Genomic DNA, 24,864 nt, shown 5'->3' with positions numbered 1-24,864 from the left:
AAATTGTGAGCAGACCTTCTGCAGTGTTCTTCCATTCCTATGCTCTTATGTGGGATAGCGATGAAGAAGTTTCTTGGCAAGTGGTTCAGCTACGTTATAGAAGCCACTATCCTGGCTGAAGTTGTCGGATATAGAGATAAGCGATGATTCCAGGATTCTTTGGTATTGAGTGTTGTCTTCTGTGGCGATAAGTCTTGAGTTTCTGTAGTTTATTAAGTGGTTGTGTGAATTACGGTGTTGTACACAGGCATTCCTTGTATCGTCAGACCTGCTTGTGTATTGGTGTTCTGAAATACGTGTTTGGAGGTCCCTTGATGTTTCGCCCACCTATAATTTGTTGCAGTCATTACAAGGGATTATGTATACCCCTGCAGATGATGGAAGCTTGTCCTGTCTATCACTGGTAATATTCTTGATGGTCGTGGTTGTGGAGGTAGATACTTGGAATGAGGTATTGGAAAAGATGTTGGAAACTTGTTTGGCAATGGAGTTGGTGGGGAGGACTATGTATCTCTTCTCGGCAGTGTCTTCTCTGGGTGTGTTGAAAATGTTTAATGCCCATCTGATGAAGTGACGAGGATAGTGATGTTTAGAAAATATTTGTTCAATTATAGTGCATTCTTCCTCAAGAAACTCATTGCTGCAGATTCTGAGTGCATGCAGAAAGAAGCCTATAATTACACCACGTTTAGTTTTGGTGTCGTGGTGAGAGTAGAAGTGGAGAAGATCGTTTTGGTTGGTGGGTTTTTGATAGACTTTAAAACGAAGTTTGTGATCAGCTTTGCAGAGAAGAACATCAAGGAAAGGAAGAGTGTTGTCGACTTCTTCTTCAAGTGTGAACTGGATTGAAGGCTCGACCTGGCTGAGCTTGTCTTGGAGAGCTTGAACGTTGAAGCTCTCCAAGACAAGCTCAACCAGGTCGAGCCTTCAATCCTGTGATAAAATCGGATACCAATGTGTTTTTGCGTCAAAATATTGGCTCGGCTAACGATGAAAAACTCAGTTAAGGGCATTTGTCCAGCACGTGTTCATGCGGCCTGGGCTGCCCGCAGCCACCCAGCCACTATGTACAGTGGACCCTCAACTAACGGCGGCATTAAGTAACGGCAATTTCGTCAAAAGGCGCTTTTTGCTGTGAAAAATATGTCTTAACCAATGGCGAAAAATTCTACCAACGACGTTCGTCCAGAACATGTCCATGTGCCCAGAACGCGGCCTGAGTGGGCTCAGCCACTCCATGACTCAGTGTGCCATTGTTTACAAGCTGTTGCAGTCGGTTTCCACGTGTGTCTCCCATATATTTTGGAATATTCCACTGTTTTTAGTGCCCCAGGAAAGCTTCTAGTGCCAAGCCTGTGTTAAGAAGGGTGAGAATTACGATGGAAATGAAGGAGATCATTGAAAAATACGAAAGTGGAGTCCATATGGCTGAGTTGGAAAGGCAATAAAACAAATCACATTCAACCATCAGTACTATCTTAGCAAACAGACAAGCAATCAAGGAAGCTGTTGTTGCGAAAGGTTCAAGTATGTTTTCAAAACGGAGACTGCAAATAATTGAAGAGTTAGAGAGACTGTTATTAGTATGGATAAACGAAAAACAGTCATCAGGTGATAGTGTTTCTCGGTCTATAATTTGTGAAAAGGCAAGGAAGGTGCATGATAATCTCATTAAGAAAATGCCTCAAAATAATGCTGCTGCTGATTAATTTAAGGCCAACAACGGCTGGTTTGAGAGATTTAAGATTCATAGTGGCATACTCAGTGTGGTAAGGCATGGTGAGGCAGCCAGTTCAAAAATGCGGCTGAAAAATATGTGAAGGACTTTAAGGAATACGTAGAGACTGAAAACTTAAAACCTGAACAAGTGATGAAACAGGCCTGTTTGGAAGAAAATACCAAACAGAATCTACATTACTCAGGAGGTAAAGGCACTCCCAGGACATAAGCCTATGAAAGACTGGCTGACATTAACGTTGTGTAGTAATGCTAATGGTGATTGCAAAGTGAAGCCTTTATTGGTGTATCACTCTGATACTCCCAGAGTGTTCAGGAAAAACAATATCGTCAAGGGTAATTTTTGTGTGCTGTGGAGATCAAACAGTAAAGCATGGGTCACTAGGGAATTTTTCTTGGACTGGTTTTATGGTGTGTTTGGCCCCACTGTGAAAAATTACCTCTAGGAAAAGAAATTGTCACTCAAGTGCCTCCTAGTAATGGACAATGCTCCTGCTCACCCTCACGACTTGCAAGAGGAAATTGCAGGGGACTTTGGTTTTGTTAAGGTGAAGTTTTTGCCTCCTAATACAACTCCTCTCCTCCAGCCCATGGACCAGCAGGTCATTTCAAACTTAAAAAAACTCTACACAAAAGCAGTGCTTCAAAAGTGCTTTGAAGTGACCTCAGACACTCAACTGACCCTAAGAAAGTTTTGGAAACATCAATTCAATATCCTCAGTTGTGTAAACCTTATAGGTAAGGCTTGGGAGGGAGTGACTAAGAGGACCTTGAACTCTTCTTGGAGGAAACTGTGGCCAGAATGCATAGAACAAAGGAATTTTGAAGGGTTTGGGGCTAACCCTCAGGAGGCTATGCCAGTAGTGGAAGCTATTGTGTCATTGGGGAAGTCCTTGGGGTTGGAGGTTTGTGACAAAGATGTGGAAGAGTTGGTGCAGAAAGACAAGGAAGAACTAACCACTGTAGACTTGCAAGAGCTTCAGGTGCAACAGCAACAGATCACATCTCAGGAATGTTCTTCAGAGCAGGATGAAGAGAGACAGAGGAAGATGACTTTGTCAAGGATTAGGGAAATGTGTTCAATGTTTACAAAGGTGCAAGCATTTATTGATGAATTTTATCCTGTCACAGAAGTTGCAAGCCGCACTGGAAACATGTACAATGACACTCTTGTGTCCCATTTTAGGGAAATCCTAAGGGCACCTGAGAAACAGAGCTCTGGACAGATATTTTGTGCGACAGGGGTCCAGTGACTCAAGCTGGTCCTAGTGGCATTAAAACACCAATAAGTGAGGTAACCCCACCAAAGGACTTGGTACCTGAAGTCTTTATGGAAGGGGATTCTCCTTCCAAGCAATAGACAATTCTCAATTTAACCTGCTGCTGGCACATCACTCATCAACAACTCCGCAATAAAGGTAAGTGGCATTTAATTATTGTTTATTTTGCATGTCCCATTCGTTTTGGTGTCAGGAAATGTATATTTCATGTAAAAAGAAAAAAAATTCAGACTTTGGGGTGTCAGGAACGGATTAATTCTATTTCCATTATTTCTTATGGGGAAAATTAATTCGACCAACGGCAAATTCAACTAACGGCAAGCTCTCTGGAACAGATTAATGCCGTTGGTTGAGGGTCCACTGTACAGCCAGTGTGCCATTGTTTACAAGCCAGGGTGGACGATTCCACGCTTACATGTGATACATTTTGTATTATTCCATTGTTTTTAGTGCTTGTAACTGCTAAATAAGCCATCATGGGCCCAAAGAAAGCTTCTAGTGCCAACCCTGTGGTAAAAAGGATGACAAATACTATCAAACTGAAGAAAGAGATAATCGCAAAGTATGAAAGTGGAGTGCGTGCCTCCAAGCTGGCCAGGTTGTATAACAAATCCCAATCAACCATCGCTACTATCTTGGCCAACAGAAAAGCAATCAAGGAAGCTGTTGTTGCGAAAGGTGCAAATGTGCTTACAAAACAGAGATCACAAATACTAGAAGATGTGGAGAGGCTGTTATTGGTGTGGATCAACGACAAACAATTATCAGGAGACAATGTTTCACAGTCAATCTTATGTGAAAAGGCAAGGCAGTTGCATGATGATCTAATTAAGAAAATACCTGGAACCAGTACTGATGTTAGTGAATTTAAGACCAGCAAAGGATGGTTTGAGAGATTTAACTCTTTCAGGGTCGGCAGGCCCTCTCCCAAACCTGTTCTCAGGGTCAGAAAATATTCGAAAAAAAAAAATTATTTTTTCTTATGAAAAGATAGTTTTTTTTTTCTAAACTTTATAGGCTGAAAAAATTTTTTGCCATCAATACTTACCGAGGTATGGAGGTGTGAAGTTGACAGAACGTGAACCACATACAGCAATATCGCCGACGGCCGGTCACCCGGTAATCATTTATTTTTTTTTATTTTATTTTTTTTACTTTTTTCTATTATTTTTTAATATTTTTTTTTTCAAGTAACTTTTATGGCTTGTAAGACCAATATGAGAACTATTTTGTAAGTTTTTCTCTTTTTATACTACACAATAACTGCACACTGTTGTCACTATATTGTTTACAAAAGTGTTTACACAAATGAACAACATAAAATGATGTTTATTACTATTTTTCTATATTTTATATACACATATATAGTCACAGGACATGTTTCTAGAAGTTCTGCAGCCTGTGGAAGTCTTTGAAACATGGTGTCATACACAGTGATGTTTTACACTTCTCACACATAAAACGAGTGTCTCTGCATTGTTGTGGGCATTTTTTTGTACTTGCACAGACGTAACACCTCTTCTGAGCCTTTTTTTTGAAAGCAATAGCTTTCAAGAAAGTGATCACCATGCTTCAGATGAGAAGGTAGTTGTTGATAACTTCATGGGCGGTTTTCTATTGCAGGTGTTGTTCCTTGGTACTTTATTATTTGTCTGATGACAGACAAACAAAATTTGCCATATGGTGGTTTGTTTCTAGTCCTTATCTTATACATATTATAAGCATTGAGCATGGAAATGTCCAGAATGTGGAAAAAGTTTTATGTACCACTTACAACTCTTGCAAACACAATCAGCAAACCCAATCTGCATATCACATTTGTCCACTGAATGAATATTGAGGGTGTAGTTAATAACAGCTGCACATTTCGTTAGGGTGAACTGGTGACAACAGTGTGACATCTTATTTGTCATGCCACTGAAATGCCATGATGTCATTGGCCGCAAACGCCTGCACCTCACCTCTACAAGTGCCAGCGTCGAACCTGGGCATATGTTTACGATTTCCACACACATCTGTCATGCTCACTTGCAAGAAATCACTGAGTAAGGGGCTTGTGTACCAGTTATCAGTATATAATATATGCCCCTTACCAAGATATGGTTCCATCATTGTTCTAACCACATCACCAGAGATACCCAGTAACTTCCTGGTATCTTGCAGTGTACGCAATTATATCCAATACAAGACCACTGTAGCAATCACAAAGCACAAACAACATTATACCAAAGTGTTTCCTCTTGCTTGGTATGTACTGCTTGAATGAGAGTCTTCCTTTGAACAGAACCAAAGATTCATCAATAACAAGCTTCCTGATGGGATAAAAATACATACTGAATTTCTGTTTCAGATACACAAACACATTCCTAATCTTATATAACCTGTCGTTTCTGTCAGGCCTGGTTTTGTCTGAGAAGTGAAGCATACGTAATAGTAGCACAAATCGATTCACTCCTATTATATCACTGAAACCTGGGGTTGCAATCAGGCGGTTTGTTGACCAGTATGATTTGACACTGTGCTTATACACATGTGGCATAAGCATTATTGTGGCGAACAAAAGATACATCTCAACCACAGTTGTCTCCTTCCACTGGTGGAGGCGTGAGTCTGGTGAAAGTAATGTGTTTGCCATGATGTACCATTTCAAATTTCAAAAAAACTGTACACCGAAGCAGCATTTCAAAAGTGCTTTGAAGTGACCTCAGACAATGAACTGACCCTAAGAGAGTTCTGGAAAGATCGCTTCAGTATCCTCAGTTGCATAAACCTTATAGGTAAGGCTTGGGAGGGAGTGACTTGCAGGACTTTGAACTCTGTTTGGAGAAAATTGTGGGGCTAGAAAATTTTGGAGAAATTGTGGGGCTAACCATGAGGAGCCTATACCAGTTGTAGAATCTACTGTGTCACTGGGGAAGTCTATGGGGTTGGAGGTTAGTGGCGAGGATGTGGAAGAGTTGGTGGAGGACAACGATGAAGAGCTAACCACTGATGAGCTGCATGAGCATCTGCAACAGCAACAGACCACAGCTGAGGATATTGTTTCAGAGGAGGGGGAAGAGAGAGGGAGGAAGCTGCCTTCTTCAATGATTAAGGACATTTGTAAAATGTGGACAAAGGTGCAAGCCTTTATGGATGAACATCACCCTGACACAGCTGTTGCAAGCCATGCTGGTGACTTTTACAATGACAATGTTGTCCCCCATTTTAGGGAAATCTTAAAGACATGCCAGAAACAGAGTCCTATGGACAGATTTTTGGTGCAACAGAGGTTCAGTGACTGTCAAGTTGTTCCCAGTAGCATTAAAAAACAAAGAAGGGAAGTAACCCCGGAAAAGGACTTGCTACCTAAAGTCCTTATGGAATGGGATTCCCCTTCCAAACACTTCCATTATCTCTCCTCCTCCTGTCTCATCACTCATCAATAAGTCTTCAATAAAGGTAAGTGTCATTTTATGAATTATTACTGTATTTATTCTTCATGTCTCATTGTTTTCTGTATAGGAAAATGTATATTTCATGTGAAAAAAAAAATTAATACTTTTGGGTGTCTGGAACGGATTAATTGGATTTCCATTATTTCTTATGGAGAAAATAAAATCGGATAACGATAAAATCGGTTAAAGACAAGCTCTCTGGAATGGATTAAAATTGTTAACTGAGGGTCCAATGTACTCCCTCTTCTCCTCCACCTACTGCAGTAACATACTCCCTCCTCTCTTCCACCTCCTGCTTCAGTAATGGTCTGTTAAATTTTCATTTACTTAACAGTATTTCAGTTAACCCTTTCAGGGTCCGTCCCGTAGATCTACGCCAAAATTCTAGCGCCGTCAAATTTAGAGCGAAAATGCTCATAGGCCTACATGTGAGAGAACGGGTCTGAGTGGTGGGTGTGTGCCATAAACAAAATCTAGGCGTCCGCATAGCATTGTGGGAACGCCGGCTCAGTTACCCTTGTTCACCATGCCTCGTCGCAAGTCAGCTCTCACTCCCCGGAAAATTGGGACTCTCCTCTTCCTATCTGATAGTTCTGACAGTGATGGAAGTGGAAATGAAGACGAATTCTACGGCTTTGATCAGTTAGTGACCGAAAAGAATGACCAGGATATCGATAATAGTGCAGAAAACCCTGACGATCCTCAACCTTCTACCTCTGGTGTGGGCACTTGTGACTCACGGTCGGTTGTTCCTCAACGCAAGAGAAAACTAATATTTTCGCGTGGCCAGGCCTCTGACTTCAGTAATGTAATAAAGTTGGTAGAATTACCGACAATATGTAAAGTAAAAGGACACAAGTGCAACTAATATGACATTTATTGTGGCAACGTTTCACTCTCCAGGAGCTTTATCAAGCCATTACAAACAATACATGGACACAGAGGGTATATAAAGGCTCAGAGTGAGGTGCAATACTAGTGAGGTAACATTTCGATGTTCACTAGTGGTAGTAGTAGTAGTAGTAATAGTGGTAGTGACAAAAGTAATACAACATGATAGAACAATTAATTCGTACAAGAGTAAAAGGATATAAAAGCTATTACTTGGGTAACATAAAAATAGGTTGGACAAATTCAAATTCAAATTCAAACTTTATTCTCTATAAGTATTACAATGCTGAGTTTACAGAATTTGGTTATTGTGTGGTTTACATGTAGTAATATAATAATTACAGAGTGTACCACTAGAACGCCTAGCATGGCTAGGCATTTCGGGCAGACTTATATTAAATCTTAGGTTTAAAATGTTACAGAATTATGAGATAAGTTGGTATTATGGCTAAGTGACTAAATACTAGTTTGTGAGTTTAGCAATGTGAATGCTTTTGTTTTGGCACTATACATAGTTTCAGTATTGGAGTATCACAGGCCAACTTTTGACTAGTTAAGATTCATTATTTTGAGATTGAGATTGATATTTCTGTTTATGGTCAAATGGGTGAGTGAGTGTAAGTGTGAACCACCAGGTGGTATTCGTATTATTAGTTGACAGGGTGTATCAGGGAGATAAGATGTTTTCTGATGGTAGTTTTGAAGGTGATGAATGTGTCTGCAGTTTTGGAATTTTCAGGTAGGGTGTTCCAGATTTTAGGGCCTTTGACATACATTGAATTTTTGTAAAGGTTCAGTCGGACACGGGGAATGTCATAGAGATGTTTGTGTCTGGTGTTGTGCCTGTGGGTTCTGTCACAACTATCAAGAAAGCGTTTTAGGTCAAGGTTAATATTGAAATTTAAGGTCCTGTGGATGTAGATTGCACAGTAGTAAGTGTGGATGTACTGAACAGGGAGTAAGTTTAGATCTATGAAGAGTGGGGGGGTGTGTTGCCAGGGATGGGATTTAGTGATTATTCTTACTGCGGCTTTTTGTTGGGTTATTATTGGCTTTAGGTGTGTTGCTGCAGTTGAACCCCAAGCACAGATAGCATAGGTGAGGTATGGATATATAAGTGAATGGTATAGTGTGAGAAGGGCAGTTTGCGGCACGTAGTATCGTATCTTGGAGAGGATCCCAACCGTTTTGGATACTTTTTTGGTTATGTGTTGGATATGGGTGCTGAAGTTCAGGTTGTTGTCGAGGTATAGGCCTAGGAATTTGCCCTCATTATGCCTGGTAATTAGAGTGCTGCCGATCTTAATGTTAATTTGCGCATCTCCTGCTCTGCTACCAAACATAATGTAGTAGGTTTTGTCAACGTTAAGCGTAAGTTTATTGGCTGTCATCCAAGTCGATATTTTGATCAGCTCCTCATTAACAATGGTGTTGAGGGTTGCAAGATTAGGGTGAGAGATGACATAAGTCGTGTCGTCAGCAAAGAGAATGGGGTTCAGGTGTCGAGATACGTTTGGAAGATCATTGATTTATATGAGAAAGAGCAGGGGACCAAGGACACTTCCCTGCGGAACTCCAGTATCAAGTGGCTGTGTTGTTGATGCTGTGTCTTTAATGGTGACATACTGATACCTATTAGTAAGGTAAGATTTGCTTGGAGTTGGAGAGTTGTGCAGGAGTAGACTTAGAAGGTGATCCCTAAGTCTACTCCTGCACAACTCTCCAACTCCAAGCACCCCTTCTCTCCAGCTACCCAAGCTTACTTAACTGAATGTGCCGACGAACTTTCTAACATCGCTAAGGAAACCTTTGAAACTGCAAGGAATGTGAGGGCCAATCTTCAGATTGACCAACACACTGCTGAGCATATTCTCAGCACAGTCACCACAGCTAACCTTCAACAGAAGATCAAACTCAATCGCAAACTTCAGTACCTCTGCACCAAGGAAATGGGACGCGAATCCCTGATAAACAACTTATCGTCACGCACCTTAACCGACTACGAAAAACAAGCACTGAGTCTGGGACTCAAATTTACCACCAACATACACAAACCTAACTATCAACTCAATCTAGTTACCAGGAACCATAGACACAATGACAGCAACTTCCAGAAGGGTTATATACAGGGCCTTCTCACTGCAGCTTTATGTGAACCTTCTTCTAATCTTCCTAGACGATACATCACTGCCCTTAAGAACCTCGCCAACGACCCCAACATTATCGTCACCACCGCCGACAAAGGAGGTGGAGTCGTCATACTCAACACCAGTGACTACAACACTAAAATGATGGACCTTTTGAATGATCAATCTACATACGAACCCATCAGCACTCAACAGTGGGAGACGCTCACCAAAGATTTTCTATACAAAACCAGACAAATACTCAAACGCACTAGAGAAGGGAAGAAACTTCTGTACTTGTTACCAAGCAACCCTAAACCAGCACATATGTATGGTTTACCCAAGACCCATAAACACAATATTCCTCTCAGACCAATCACGTCAGGAATAGGCAGTGCTCTACACAAACTAGCCGGAGTTCTTGCCAAACATCTTTCCTGCCTTCTGGGGACCATCAGCCCCGCTCATCTTAAACACTCAGGCGACCTTCTCAACCGCATCCGTAACCTCTCCATCCGTAACAAGAAACTAAGCAGTTTGGATGTGACTTCCTTCTTCACAAAAGTACCTACCAAAAAAGCCATCGAGGTTCTCCGACGTAAAGTCAATCAGGACCTTAATCTTCCTCTACCTCCTGGAGATTTTGTTGACTTGATTGAACTCTGTGTTAATTTCAACTGTTTTTCTTTCAATAACAAGCTCTACAAACAAACCTACGGCATGGGAATGGGGTCCCCCATAAGTGCCGTCCTAGCCAACTTATACATGGAACACCTAGAGTCCGAACACTTCGCCAACATCATCCCTTCAAGCGTCACTTGGTTACGTTACGTGGACGATGACCTCGTAATAACTCCAAAACGTTTTAATGTACAGGATCTTCAGGCAAGGCTCAACGCAGTTGAACCGGCGATCCAGTTTACACTAGAAGAAGAGTCCAATGACAAGCTACCTTTCCTCGACGTCCTCATTCACAAAGTAGAAAACAACCTAAGATTTCAAGTTTATTGGAAACCCACCAATAAAAATGATCTCACACACTTCTATTCCAGTCAAGATACCAAGACCAAAAGAGGCATCATCATCGGGTTTTTCCTAAGAGCATACCGAATTTGCAGTCCTGAGTTTCTTGACGAGGAATGTACATATATTCACCAAACATTCACTGAGTTACATTTTCCTTCTTTTTTTCATCAAAGACTGCAAGAAAAGAGCTCTTCAGATCATTAATTCTCCACACATCAACACCACTCCCAACAAAGTTATAATTCTTCCCAACAGCCAGGTTGCACTGAACGTCTCAAAAGTACTTTCACAAGCTAACACCAGAGTCGCCATCGCTTCTAGCACTTCAATAAAGGATCTAACCAGGACACAATCCAAGCACCACGAACCAGTCAATGCAGGAGTTTACACTATACCCTGTGGAGGCTGTGACAAGATTTATGTAGGTGAAACAGCAAGAAACCTCGACACCCGCCTCAATGAACACATTTATGCATGTAGGAACGATAACTTGAACAACGCCTGTGTACAACACCGAAATTCCACCAATCATCTCATGAAATTCAGAGACGCCCAATTAGTGATCAAAGAAACTAATTTCCACAAACGCAAGTGCCTCGAATCAGCACTGATCGCTGTTTCGATACAATTAAACAAAACAATGGCAGCTTCACCATCTCCGAAGTCTTAGCAAGAATCCTCCTGAAAACAGTAAACCCTGTCATCACATAGTCTCTCCTGTTATACTACACAAAGCACATTACAGAGAGCGAACACTGAAACAAGCTGCCTCTTTCCAGTCTATATTTGTCCAACCTATTTTTATGTTACCCAAGTAATAGCTTTTATATCCTTTTACTCTTGTACGAATTAATTGCTCTATCATATCGTATTACTTTTGTCACTACCACTACTACTACTACCACTAGTGAACATCGAAATGTTACCTCACTAGTATTGCACCTCACTCTGAGCCTTTATATACCCTCTGTGTCCATGTATTGTTTGTAATGGCTTGATAAAGCTCCTGGAGAGCGAAATGTTGCCACAATAAATGTCACATTAGTTGCACTTGTGTCCTTTGACTTCAGTAATGATGATGATAGTGACGTGGATTGTGATTTTATTGCGCTCGACAATCATTCGAGTAGTGATAGTGAGGAATCATATTCACCAGTGAAGCATCGGTATGTTCGCCGCCGCATGTGCTCAGGTAGTGTACCCTATGCTGTGCCCAGGGGACGGAGTACATCCCGGAGTACATCCCAGAGTACATCCCAGAGTACATCCCGGAGTACATCCCGGAGTACATCCCGTGGCCCTACACCAGTTTTAGGTAGTGATAGTGAGGATGATGTGGCTACACTTGGCATGGATAGACCACAGGCATCAGTGGATGGAGTTAGTGGTGATGGTAGTGGCACCGTCATGCGTGACTCACCAGCCCACGCTGGGACCCACGCTGCTGACTCGTCAGTTCAAGGACAAAGCGGAGCGTCAGCCACCAGCCCACCACAACCACAACCACCCGCACAACCAGCCTATGATGTCCAGTATCCACCAGCAAACTGTACGTGGGATTGGCAGCAAAATCCCAATTTTGTTCCCAAGCCTCACCACTTTGATGACTCTCAAAGTGGAATTCTACCTACTTGTCCCCTTGGAACCACGGCCAATGAACTGGAATTAATTGAATTATTCCTTGACCAGCCATTGATGGAAACTATCGTTAGGGAAAGTAATAAGTATTTTGAGTACACCCTGGCAAATATGATCTTATCACCACAGTCAAGACTACACAGGTGGAAAGAGACGACTGTTGCAGGAATGTATTTGCTTTTTGCAACAACAATGCTTATGCCTCATGTGTATAAGCATAATATAAAAGCATACTGGTTCACAGATCGGCTAATTTCTACCCCGGTCTTCAGTGAAATCATACCAGTGAACAGGTTTATCTTACTCTTACGTATGTTGCACTTCTCTGACAAAACCATGCCTGACAGAAGTGACAGGTTATACAAGATTAGAAATGTTTTCATGTATCTCAAACAAAAGTTCAGCATATACTTTTATCCATTCAAGAATCTTGTAATTGACGAGTCTTTGATTTTGTTCAAAGGTAGACTGTCATTCAAGCAGTATACACCGAGCAAGAGGAAATGCTTTGGTATAAAACTGTTTGTACTCTGTGATTGTGACAGTGGCCTGGTGTTGGATATTGTTGTATACACGGGTAGTAAAACATTGAAAGATACCAAGATGTTATTGGGTATCTCAGGTGATGTAGTAAGAAACATGATGGCACCTTATCTTGGTAAGGGGCATACATTATATACCAATAGCTGGTACACAAGCCCATTACTCAGTGATTTCATGCGAGTGAACAAGACAGATGTGTGTGGCACAGTGCGTTCTAATCGTAAACATATGCTCAGGCTCAACGCAGGTGCTTGTGGTGATGACGTGCAGGTGTTTACTGCCAATGACATCATGGCATTACGGTGGCATGACAAACGAGATGTCACATTGTTGACAACCATTCACCGTAATGAAATGCAAGACAGTGGCAAAGTTGATCGAGTGACTAATGAACGTATTTGAAAACCAGTGACAGTGATTGATTATACACAAAACATGCGCTTGGTTGACAAATGTGACATGCAGATTGGTTTTGTTGACTGTGTTCGTAAGAGTTACAAGTGGTACATGAAACTTTTCTTCCATCTCATGGACATTTCAATGCTCAATGCATATAATATGTACCAAATAAAGACTGGCAACAGACCACCATATGGTGAATTTTGTTTGTCTGTTGTCAGACAACTCATAATGAAGTACCAGGTAAGAACACCTGCTATACAACAAGGTCCTCGAATTCCTCAGGATATACCCAAGCGTTTGAGGAGGGAAGGTGATCATTTCATAATACAACTTCCTTCAACTCAGAAGAAATTTGCTCAGAAGAGATGCATCATCTGTGCACAAACAAAACGACGGCAACAAAGACGCAAAGACACTCGATTTATGTGTGAGGAATGTAAGGTACCTCTGTGCATGGTGCCTTGTTTCAAGGAGTTCCACAAGCTCCAGCAGTTCTAAAACCATGTCCAGTGATTGTAAATATGTAAATATATGATAGAACATTAGTATTATACAAGATTTGTGCATGTTTATTGTAATAAACAACAGTGGTAAACAATAATATGATAATAACTTTAGTGCGGTCATTGTGTTCAATACAGTGAGTTCATATATATACATTATATACAGTATTGGTCTCTCAGGCCCCAAATGTTAGTAGGAATAGAAAAAAATTGGAAAAGAAAAGAAAAAAATGTAAAAACCGCAAAATAATGTAATGCGCATATGTGGAACTCGTCGATGTTGCCGCCGCCACCACATCATTTTTGACAAACTTCTTGGCACTGTATCTCGGTAAGTACTGATAAGAATTTATTTTTTTTGTCTTATTACCTTCACAAAAATATGCTCTTTAATTCTGTAAGAAAAAATAATTTTTTTTTTTTTTCAAAATTTCTTGGACACTGGAGCACCACTTCAGATTTTGGCCTTGGACCCTGAAGGGGTTAAATTTTCATTAACCCTTTCAGGGGCCGTCCCATAGATCTATGGCTTCACATTCAGTGTCCAAACCGTTGATCTATGCCAAAATTCTAGCGCCGTCAAATTTAGCATGAAAACGGTCATAGGCCTACATGTGAGAGAACGGGTCTGCGTGGTGGGTGTGCACCATAAACAAAAAATCTAGGCACCCGCATAGCATTGTGGGAACACCGGCTCAGTTACCCTTGTTCACCATGCCTCGTCGCAAGGCAGCTCTCACTCCAAGGAAAATTGGGACTCTCCTCTTCCTATCTGATAGTTCTGACACTAATGGAAGTGGAAACAAAGACGAATTCTTTGGCTATGATCAGTTAGTGACCGAAAGGAATGACCAGGATATCGATAATAGTGCAGAAAACTCTGACGCTCCTCGACCTTCTACCTCTGGTGTGGGCACTCCTCAGTCACGGTCAGTTGTACCTCAACACAAGAAAACACTAATATTTTCGCATGGCCAGGCCTCTGACTTCAGTAATGATGATGATAGTAACGTGGATTGTGATTTTATTGCTCTTGACGATCATTCAAGTAGTGACAGTGAGGAAGCATATTTACCAGTGAAGCATCGGTATGTACGTCGCCACATGCGCTTGGGTAGTGTACCCTATGCAGTGCCCAGGGGACGGAGTACATCCCGGAGTGCATCCCGTGGCCCTACACCAGGAATAGACAGTGAAAGTGAGGATGATGTGGCTACAATTGCCATGGATAGACCACAGGCATCAGTAGGTGGTGGTAGTGGTGATGGTAGTGCCACGGCCATGCATGACTCACCAGCCCAGGCTGGAACCCACGCTGCTGACTCCGCAGTTCAAGGACAAAGCAGAGCGTCAGCCACCACAACCACAACTACCCGCACAACCAGCCTATGATGTCCAGTATCCACCAGCAAACCGTATCTGGGAATAGCAGCAAAATCCCAATTTTGTTCCCAAGCCCCACCACTTTGATGACTCTCAAAGTGGAATTCTACCTACTTGTCCCCTTGGAACCATGGCCAATGAACTGGAATTTTTTAAAATATTCTCTGACCAGCCCTTGATGGAAATTATTGTCAGGGAAAGTAATAAGTATTTTGAGTACACCATGGCAAATACGATGATATCACAACAGTCAAGACTACACCGGTAGAAAGAGATGACTGTTGCAGAAATGTATTTGCTTTTTGCAACAATAATGCTTATGCCTCATGTCTATAAGCATAATATAAAAGCATACTGGTCCACAGATTGGCTAATTTCTACCCTGGTCTTCAGTGAAATCATCCCAGTGAACAGGTTTATCTTACTGTTACATATGTTGCACTTCTCTGACAAAACCATGCCTGACAGAAGTGAAAGGTTATACAAGATTAGAAATGTTTTTATGTATCTCAAAGAAAAGTTCAGCATGTACTTTTATCTATTCAAAAATCTTGTAATTGACAAGTCTTTGATTTTGTTCAAAGGTAGGCTGTCATTCAAGCAGTATATACCGAGCAAGAGGAAACGCTTTGGTATAAAACTGTTTGTACTCTGTGACTGTGACAGTGGCCTGGTATTGGATATTGTTGTATACACAGGAAGTAAAGCATTGAAAGATACCAAGATGTTATTGGGTATCTCAGGTGACGTAGTGAGAAGCATGATGGCACCTTATCTTGGTAAGGGGCATACATTATATACCGATAACTGGTACACAAGTCCTTTACTCAGTGATTTCTTGTGAGTGAACAAGACAGATGTGTGTGGCACAGTGCGTTCTAATCATAAACATATACCCAGGCTCAACGCAGGTGCTCGTGGTGATGACATGCAGGTGTTTACTGCCAATGACACCATGGCATTACGGTGGCATGACAAACGAGATGTCACATCGTTGACAACCATTCACCGTAACGAAATGCAAGACAGTGGCAAAGTTGATCGAGTGACTAATGAACATATTCGAAAACCAGTGACAGTGATTGATTATACACAAAACATGCGCTTGGTTGACAAATGTGACATGCAGATTGGCTTTGTTGATTGTGTTCGTAAAAGTTACAAGTGGTACATGAAACTTTTCTTCCATCTCATGGACATTTCAATGCTCAATGCATATATTATGTACCAAATGAAGACTGGCAACAGACCACCGTATGGTGAATTTTGTATGTCTGTTGTCAGACAACTCATAATGAAGTACCAGGTAAGAACACCTGCTATACAACAAGGTCCTCGAACTCCTCAGGATATACCCAAGCGTTTGAGGAGGGAAGGTGATCATTTCATAATACAGCTTCCTGCAACTAAGAAGAAATTTGCTCAGAAGGGATGCATCATCTGTGCACAAACAAAACGATGGCAACAAAGACGCAAAGACACTCGCTTTATGTGTGAGGAATGTAAGGTGCCTCTGTGCATGGTGCCTTGTTACAAGGAGTTCCACAAGCTCCAGTAGTTCTAAAACCATGTCCAGTGATTGTAAATATGTAAATATATGATAGAACATTAGTATTATACAAGATTTGTGCATGTTCATTGCAATAAACAAAAGTGGTAAACAATAATATGATAATAACTTTAGTACGGTTATTGTGCTCAATACAGTGAGTTTATATATATAAATTATATACAGTATTGGTCTCTCAGGCCCCAAATGTTAGTAGGAAAAGAAAAAAATTAGAAAAGAAAAGAAAAAACTACAAAAAAATGTTAAATAACATAATGCATGTATGTGGAAATCGTCGATGTTGCCGCCACCACATCATTTTGGGTCAACTTCTCGGCACTGTATCTCGGTAAGTACTGATCAGATTTTTTTTTTGTCTTATTACCTTCACTAAAATATACTCTTTAATTCTGTAAGAAAAAATAATTTTTTTTTTCAAAATTTCTTGGACACTGGAGCACCACTTCAGATTTTGGCCTTGGACCCTGAAGGGATTAAGTATTCATTCTTACAATTACCCTGTACTGTATAATTTTATACATTTTTTACGTAGTAGTAGTACATTATTAATATATATTATATTTGTCATTTGGAGACTGGAATGGATTAATTTTATTTGCATTATTCTTTATGGGAACAACTGCTTTGGTTGTCGTTGATTTTGGTTGTCAAATCGACACCTGGAACAAATTAAATTAAAAAACCGAGGTTCCACTGTATTATTGTATAGGTTCCACTGTATATTGTATAAGCTCTTCTTTACTATGTGTGGGTTATTTATGTATAGGAATAGAGTGGTAGTGCCAGTAGAATTAAGATGTAAGATACACTGGTCAACAACCAAAATGCTCCCGAGACCAGAGTAGCAATTTCCAACTAATTTTAGGTCACTAATAATGAATATCATGGTTAAAATTGCTTGTTAGCTCTACTTTTCAATATACACCTATGTGTCACAACAGGTTCCAACAGGCTTGTGGCAGTGTGTTTCTTACCACACTTACAGTCACACTGCCCTTCATTATTGTTCCAGCAGTCATAGAAAATGGTTGTGATGTGCAAGTTTATATTTTGAGGTGAAAGGTAGGTGATATAATGGGCTTGCAGGGTGGATACACCAAGTACTGCTGCAGTGCAAGAGGTTCCCACTACATCAGAAGAGACTGCCCACCTCGTCAAACATTGGAGCCCTGGATGAAAAATGTTCAACATCCACCTTTCACCGAACTAAACAAAATTTTGTTACCACTACTACACATAAAACTGGGGCTCATGAAAAACTTTGTAAAAGCTATGGACAAATCCAGTCAGGTATTTAAGTACACCTACCATCTGAATTACGACCAAGTTCGGTTCCGAGAAACTGGTCGTAAGTCGAAATGGTCGTAAGTCGAACTTTACTACAGAATATCAACAAAACATTTTTGTAATGACTTTATTTTATTGTTTTATTTTGGTATTTCATGTTTTACTTTACTTTTTATGCTGTTAGTACTGCATTTTATACTGTAACGTTTAGGATAAACACTGTGTACAACACAAATAGTTGTTTATTTCCCAGAAATTTGGCATAAAAAACAAGGTCGTAAGTCGAGTGGTCGTAAGTCGAGCAGGTCGTAAGTCGGATGGTAGGTGTATTTAACATCAAAATTCCCCCTCACCGAGCAATGCTAAGATAAGAGAGGGAGTCTTCAATGGTCCTCAGATTCGAGAGCTTCTTAAAGATGGTGACTTTGAATGAGACCTTCATGGGGAGGAGAAAGTTACTTGGGAAGCATTCAAGTTAGTGCAAGCGAAGGGATTTCTCAGAAACAGAAGGGAAGGCAACTATGAAGAACTGGTGGAAAAACCTCATCAAGGCTTACAAGAACATGGGATGTAACATGTCACTTAAAATCCACTTTTTGAACTCAGATTTACACTTTTATCCAGGAAACTGTGGTGCAGTTAGTGACAAACATGGTGAAAAGTGTCACCAAGATATTTCAACCATGGAAAAATGGTACCAGGGCAAATGGGGCACAACAATGCTTGCAGACTATTGCTGGACATTGGCAAGAGATGATTCTTCAGCCCACTATATGCATCAAGCAAAAAGGCAGAGAGTAGGTATGGATTAGAGTTTAAAACATACCGACACATATTGTACGTTATAATAAAATAATAAAAAATTACATGTCTCGTATCTTTAAACCTATAGCCAATAAGCATATTTCAAGGTGATATTTGGATTCAAGACATGAGAATACATAAGAATTCATTCTCATTTAAGAAGCATACAACTTTTCAAAATTTGTTGACCAGTGATAATAGAGCATTTACATGTGGGTCATACTGGTATCAATGCTTTGAAAGCAGAAGCAAGGAAGTGTGTCTGGTGGCCAAAGACTTACCAAGATATTGTGAAAGTGACAAGGAATTGCCAGATTTGTTTTAAGAATTTTAAGCCAATTTCATCTCCTGTACTATCTTGGCCCACCACAGGGAAACCATGGTCTAGAGTGCATGTAGACTATGCAGGTCCAGTTAAGGGTAAATATTTTTTGGCCCATAATGCTATGCATATAAGTGGCTTTGGCATGCTGCTCTTACCTGTATTTTTTGTACCTCTGTTTGTATGCTTAAATACCACTTGCCCCTGACTCCGGATGTTTGCCAGGGATCAATGAAGCATCACCTCGATACGGCTTATGTTGTCAGTGGCCCTGATAAACCCATCAGAGACGATGAATGAAGCATCAGCTTTGGTGGCCCTGTATAACCCCAACGTAAGCCTATTTAGGCACCTGTACATGTAAGCACAATTATCATACTGTTATTATTATTATTATTATTATTATTATTATTATCATGAGGGAGCGCTAAACCTGTAGTGATTAAACAGCGCCTATAGGAGGGGAAAGATGGAAGGCATACAAGGGGCTTTTGACATGTATACCCAATTGGAGAGTTTACCTGGAAAGAGTTCCGGGAGTCAACGCCCCCACGGCCCGGTCTGTGACCTGGTGGATCAGGGCCTGATCAACCAGGCTGTTACTGCTGGCTGCACGCAATCCAACGTACGAACTATAATACCTTGTGCAACTATGTATCATGACCTAATAAACTATTATTATTATTATTATTAAAATTCTTAGAAGTGCAAGTAACTAGTTCCATGACATCCACAGTTACTACTAAGTTGATGAGGAAATCCTTTTGTAATTTTGAGTTACCAGACATAGTTGTGTCAGAAAATGTGTGATACTTTGTATCACAAGAGCTGGAAGCCTTCTTTATTAACCCTTTGAGGGTCGACAGGCCCTCTCCGAGACTCGTTCTCAGGGTCGACCAAATTTAAAAAAAAAAATTATTTTTTCTTATGAAAAGATAGAGAATCTTTTCCCAATCATAATGACACCAAAAGTATGAAATTTGATGGAAAAGTTACGGAATTATGCTCTCGCGAAGTTAGCGGTCTCGGCGATGTTCACGCATCGGCAATTTTGCCCACTTTGAGCCCCATTTTCGGCCAATTCCACTGCACTAATCAACAAAAACATGAATATTTTGCTAGAACTCCATTTTTTCTATCGAATGAGTGCAGGAAACCACCCATTTACCAATTTCAACTATCCAGTACAGTGGTCAGAATTTAGCAATTTTGCCAATTTCACACAAATTTCAAAAGATGCCAATTTACGAATAGGGTTCAGAATAAACAAGAAAGACATTCCTGGCACTAAAATGCCATTTCCTCTGTTCATTAGTCATGTCTCAAGGCCTCTCTTACATTCTTTTGCTTTCCACTTTGAATTTTTATTCTCACAAAAAATAGAAGATTTACTGTTATGCAGACTACTGCATTAGTGTAAAAAATGGTATAAATAATATTGGCGCACTTGCGAAAGAATATTAGACTAACCAGTTGATGTGTATTGGACGCTTGGCATGATTTGTTTACTTTTGTACTTTGGTAAAAATCGAACATTTCTGCTACTTTGAGCTCAATTTCAAGGTACTTTTCATTGTAAAACCAGTCAAAATCATCTAAATTTCTGTAATATGTCTTCCATTCTATAAAAAGAGACCAAGAAAACTAGAATACAACAATAAATACCATACGAAAATACAGTGCAAAGCCGCTGTTTTATTCCAAAAAAACGGTCAAAGTTTTTTTTTTTCTCATTACGCACTGTGTGCTGCAGGAATTTTTTTATACTGTGCACAGTGACTACATAGACCCATTCTTTCATATGTAGGCCTACCAGCTTTCTCCCACTAGATTTGAGGGCGCTAAAATTTAGGCGTACTAGTACGTCAAAAACCCTGGGTTGTAAGCCATACTAGTACGGCCGAAACCCTCAAAGGGTTAAGAATAGTTTTGAACATGTTACTCCAGCCCCATACCGTCCATCATCAAATGGTCTGGCAGAAAAGGCAATAAGGACACAGAAGGAAAGTTTACACAAATTTACAAAAGGATCTCTCAACAGCAGGTTATGTAGGTTTTGTATAACAATAGGAAAACTTTTCATTCCTCCACTGGCAAGACACCAGCAGAAATGATGTTTACAAGGAATTTTAAAGTCCCTGTAGCAGCTGTCAAACGTCATGTTAGGAAAGACAGGTCACTGGCTAACATGGCTGGTGGTGTACTTTAGTGAGATGAGAAGCAATTTCTAGTTGATGATGCAGTGTATGCCAGAAATTTTGGGAAAGGTGACCCTTAGGTAGAAGGGAAGATTGTTTAGGTATTAGGGTTTTAGAAAGTGCAAATTAAAGGGTTTGGTAATATGATATGGAAAAGGCATATAGATCAACTCATGCCAAGGTTCAGGAGCAATGGAGAGCAAACACTGATTCCAACACTACCAGAAGCTGTAAGGAGTGGGTCAGTAATTCCTGGTCAGCATAGGAATACGACACCTTTATGGTCAGAGGTACTGCCCACAATAGATAATAGTGGTAATAAACTTAAGGATCAGGTATGTATGTAGAAAGACCTTTCCGAAAGGTTTGATGATGAAAACAGCAGTGTGAGAGGAGAGGTTGCACCTCAAAACAATGCCAACCCTCCATCTCTCAGGCATTCCAGACAGTGATCAACCTCAGATAGGTTGGATTTATAAGTAGTTTTGGATGATGATCTAATCTTTGTATTGTAATGATACAACCTGTTTTGATGGTGTAATGTAATTTAGAAAAAGAGGAATGTAAGGTGTTGGGAGCAGCGAGAGAATTAAATACTGTACTATTGCTGTGGTGTCTATAGTGTTGTGTCATTGTTGATGATGGGACTTAGAGTACACATGTTATTGTTACTCTGGCTTCCACTATATCATACAACCATAACATGCAGTGTCAGTTGCCTCTAAAACAAGTGATAATGCTAAGAAGCAGCATGTGATTTTAACTATTAAGTAGAAACTTGAATTAAGCTCATCTATCCACTAGCAAAGGAAAGAGATATTACTGTACTGTACTCTACATATACTGTACAGGAGAGCCCCACTTTACAGTATTTTACTAATGCAGCAGTTTTCAATTACTATACCCATTCTTCACTTTTTCAGACTTCCTATAATAAATATACGTATTCACCACTCACTAAAAGGGCGAAAATATTTTTAAGGTAAGTAGGGTGTGTGTATTGTATATGCATTTTTTAGGCCTAGTAATATTGCTCATTTAATATATGATAAGAATAAACAAGTTATCAGGCTTTTATATGCATTTGAAAGTGAAAAAAGGTTATGTTTCACTTAATAGCAATTTTTGCTTTACAGCAGTAGCCCAGAACCTAACCTGCTGTATAAGCAGGGCCTCTACTCTACTTTTAATGCTTTCTTTTCAGGTATAGGTACAGCTGCACTGTACAATATTGTATTATAATACTGTATTCTAATCTCAGTATGTCTGGTAACCCATCAATACAGTGACCAAGTCCAATACAGTGGAACTTTGACTTGCGAGCGTGTCCACGAGCGAGTTTTTCCAAATACGAGCAGTCGATGGGTCGATTTTTTGCTTCCATACACGAGCAAAATTTCCTCAAGTGAGCAGACCTCAAGGGAGGTTCCTTGACACTGGTGAGGGGCTCTTGCTCTTGATCTCGGGAATTGTATCTCATTTGTTTGTTGGACTATCTTATTGAAACTTGGGCAATGTATGATGGAAAGATGCTTCTTAACGTACACCAAAAATGAAAGAAATCTAAGCATAAATAATGGAGTTCACTTCTCAGCAATTAGCAACCCCTTAGTGGTAATTTCGAATGGTTTTTATGGTTGTATTCTCGTTTTTTTGGTCTCATTTGATAGAATGGAAGATATATTACAGAAATAGATGTGATTTTGATTGCTTTCAAGACGAAAAGCGTCTTGAAACTGAGCTCAACGTAGGAGAAATGGTCCATTGCTTGGCTGTTTCAGAGTCCATTCCAATATGCAGTCATGAATGGGTTGACATTATTTCTACAATTATTGCAATAAGGAATGACAGTAAATCTTATATTTTTTGTGTGAATAAAAATTACAAATTATTTATATAATAATAATAATAATAATATGTATAATAATAATAGTATAATAATATAATACAATAATAATAATAATAATAATAATAATATAATATGTATAATAATAATACATATTTAATAATAATGTACTACATATAATAATTATAATAATAGATGGCTTCAAAAGGCCGTCACTAGATGGCAGTGTTTACCACAACCAAGAGTCAGCTGTTGTGGCCACCTCCACCTGTTACATAATGACATATTTTATTCATACTAAGTATATATCATGTTTCTATGTTATTATATTGTTTATGTCATATTAGATGAACTGCGATAGATGAATAAGCCGTATAGATGATATTAGCGAAATTATTCATGAAGTATTTTGCCCGGTCTCCAGACAAACTCTCGTCCACCACCGACACTGCCCATACCACTACATGAATGACATATTTTATTCATTTTGGAGTATATATCAGGTTTCTATGTTATTTATATTGTTTATTATGTCATATTAGATGAAGTGAGACAGATAAATAAGCGGTAGAGTTGATATTAGCAAAATTATTGAAGTACAGAATTCCACTGGAACAGATTAATTGCATTTCAATTAATTTAAATGAGGAAAATTGACTCTGTAAACGAGCAAATCCAGTTGCGAGCAAGGTCATGGAACAGATTAAACTCACAAATAGAGGCTCCACTGTACTTTACTGGGTGATTATTCATGTCCACTAGTTAATTAAACAGACTACATCCCCTTAATTGAAACATTCAAAATAATGTATTTCACTAAAGTGAACACCCCTTCCTCCCTGTTAGTTCATTTTATGGAGGTTTCACTGTATTTCCTTATTTTTAAATTAGGGATAAGCTATTATCATCAAATTAGCACCCAACAAGGGTGACTTCAACAGCAAGCAGCTTATTAGTAAATTATGGCCAATACAATGAGAATACACCTTGATAAACATAATCTGATTAAGGAATCTAAACACTTGATTCACAAGGGGCTGTTGCTACAGACAAATTTGCTGACTTCTGCCAGTTTAGCTTCTACGAATTACATGAGATGGCCCTGCTTGCTACTGTGTTGTACACAAGCATTTTTCTGGTCATGCAGTCTTACGTTTGTGTATTCTTACTGCCAGGGATCTTGCTGTTACAGCAGGGTTTCCTAACATAGGGTGCATGCACCCCCAGGGATGCGAGATGAAATTTCAGGGGGTGCAACAAAGGGTCATAATGAAAAGCACAATTCTGTTTATTTTACCAAAACCTTTTCTAACTGCTCAATTTACATTTGCATTTTATGCACTGAATTTTTGAGTTCAATATGTTAACCCGCAATGCTGTACTTGGTTCAATTTGTGATTCAAAAATTGGAAACTTAACTTCATCTTCAAATGTGATAATTACTTTTGTAGGGGATGAAACATTACTTAAACATTTCCTAGAAGTAGGGGCATAGAAAACATTGGGAACCCGTGTTACAGGACCAAAATAACGTGTGCAATCATGATGACCAGAAAAATGCTTCTGTGCAACACAGAACAAGCAGGGCCACTTCATAAAATTCTGAGAGGCTTAACTAGTTATATGTGAAAATGAAGTATGCCATTGACGGTGTTCACAGGCCGCCATGATAATAGTAACCACCGCCATTCCACAAAAAATCTGCTTTCTATAGTACAATGGACCCCCGGTATACGATGGCATCGGTATACGTTAAATCCGGTAACGATACATTTTAATGCAAAACTTTTGCCTCACCACTCGTTAAAAAACCTGCCACACGCGATTTGTCCGGGATGCGTCCACATGTGGCCTGAACTGCCCCGTGCGTG

At 39.9% G+C, this 24,864-nt stretch overlaps 1 protein-coding gene across 2 annotated transcripts in view; it reads right to left on the bottom strand.

Annotated features, from left to right (window-relative positions):
* The window catches only part of c12.2 (von Willebrand factor A domain-containing protein c12.2), a 590,945-nt gene that overhangs the window by 403,930 nt on the left and 162,151 nt on the right, over positions 1–24,864 (bottom strand). The window lies entirely within an intron of this gene.

The sequence above is a fragment of the Cherax quadricarinatus genome, chromosome 15 (genome assembly GCF_038502225.1).
Source record: "Cherax quadricarinatus isolate ZL_2023a chromosome 15, ASM3850222v1, whole genome shotgun sequence".
NCBI classification, from domain to species: Eukaryota; Metazoa; Arthropoda; class Malacostraca; order Decapoda; family Parastacidae; genus Cherax; species Cherax quadricarinatus.
The sequence above is the reverse complement of the archived record's forward strand: the minus strand, read 5'-3'. Positions and strand labels throughout refer to the sequence as shown.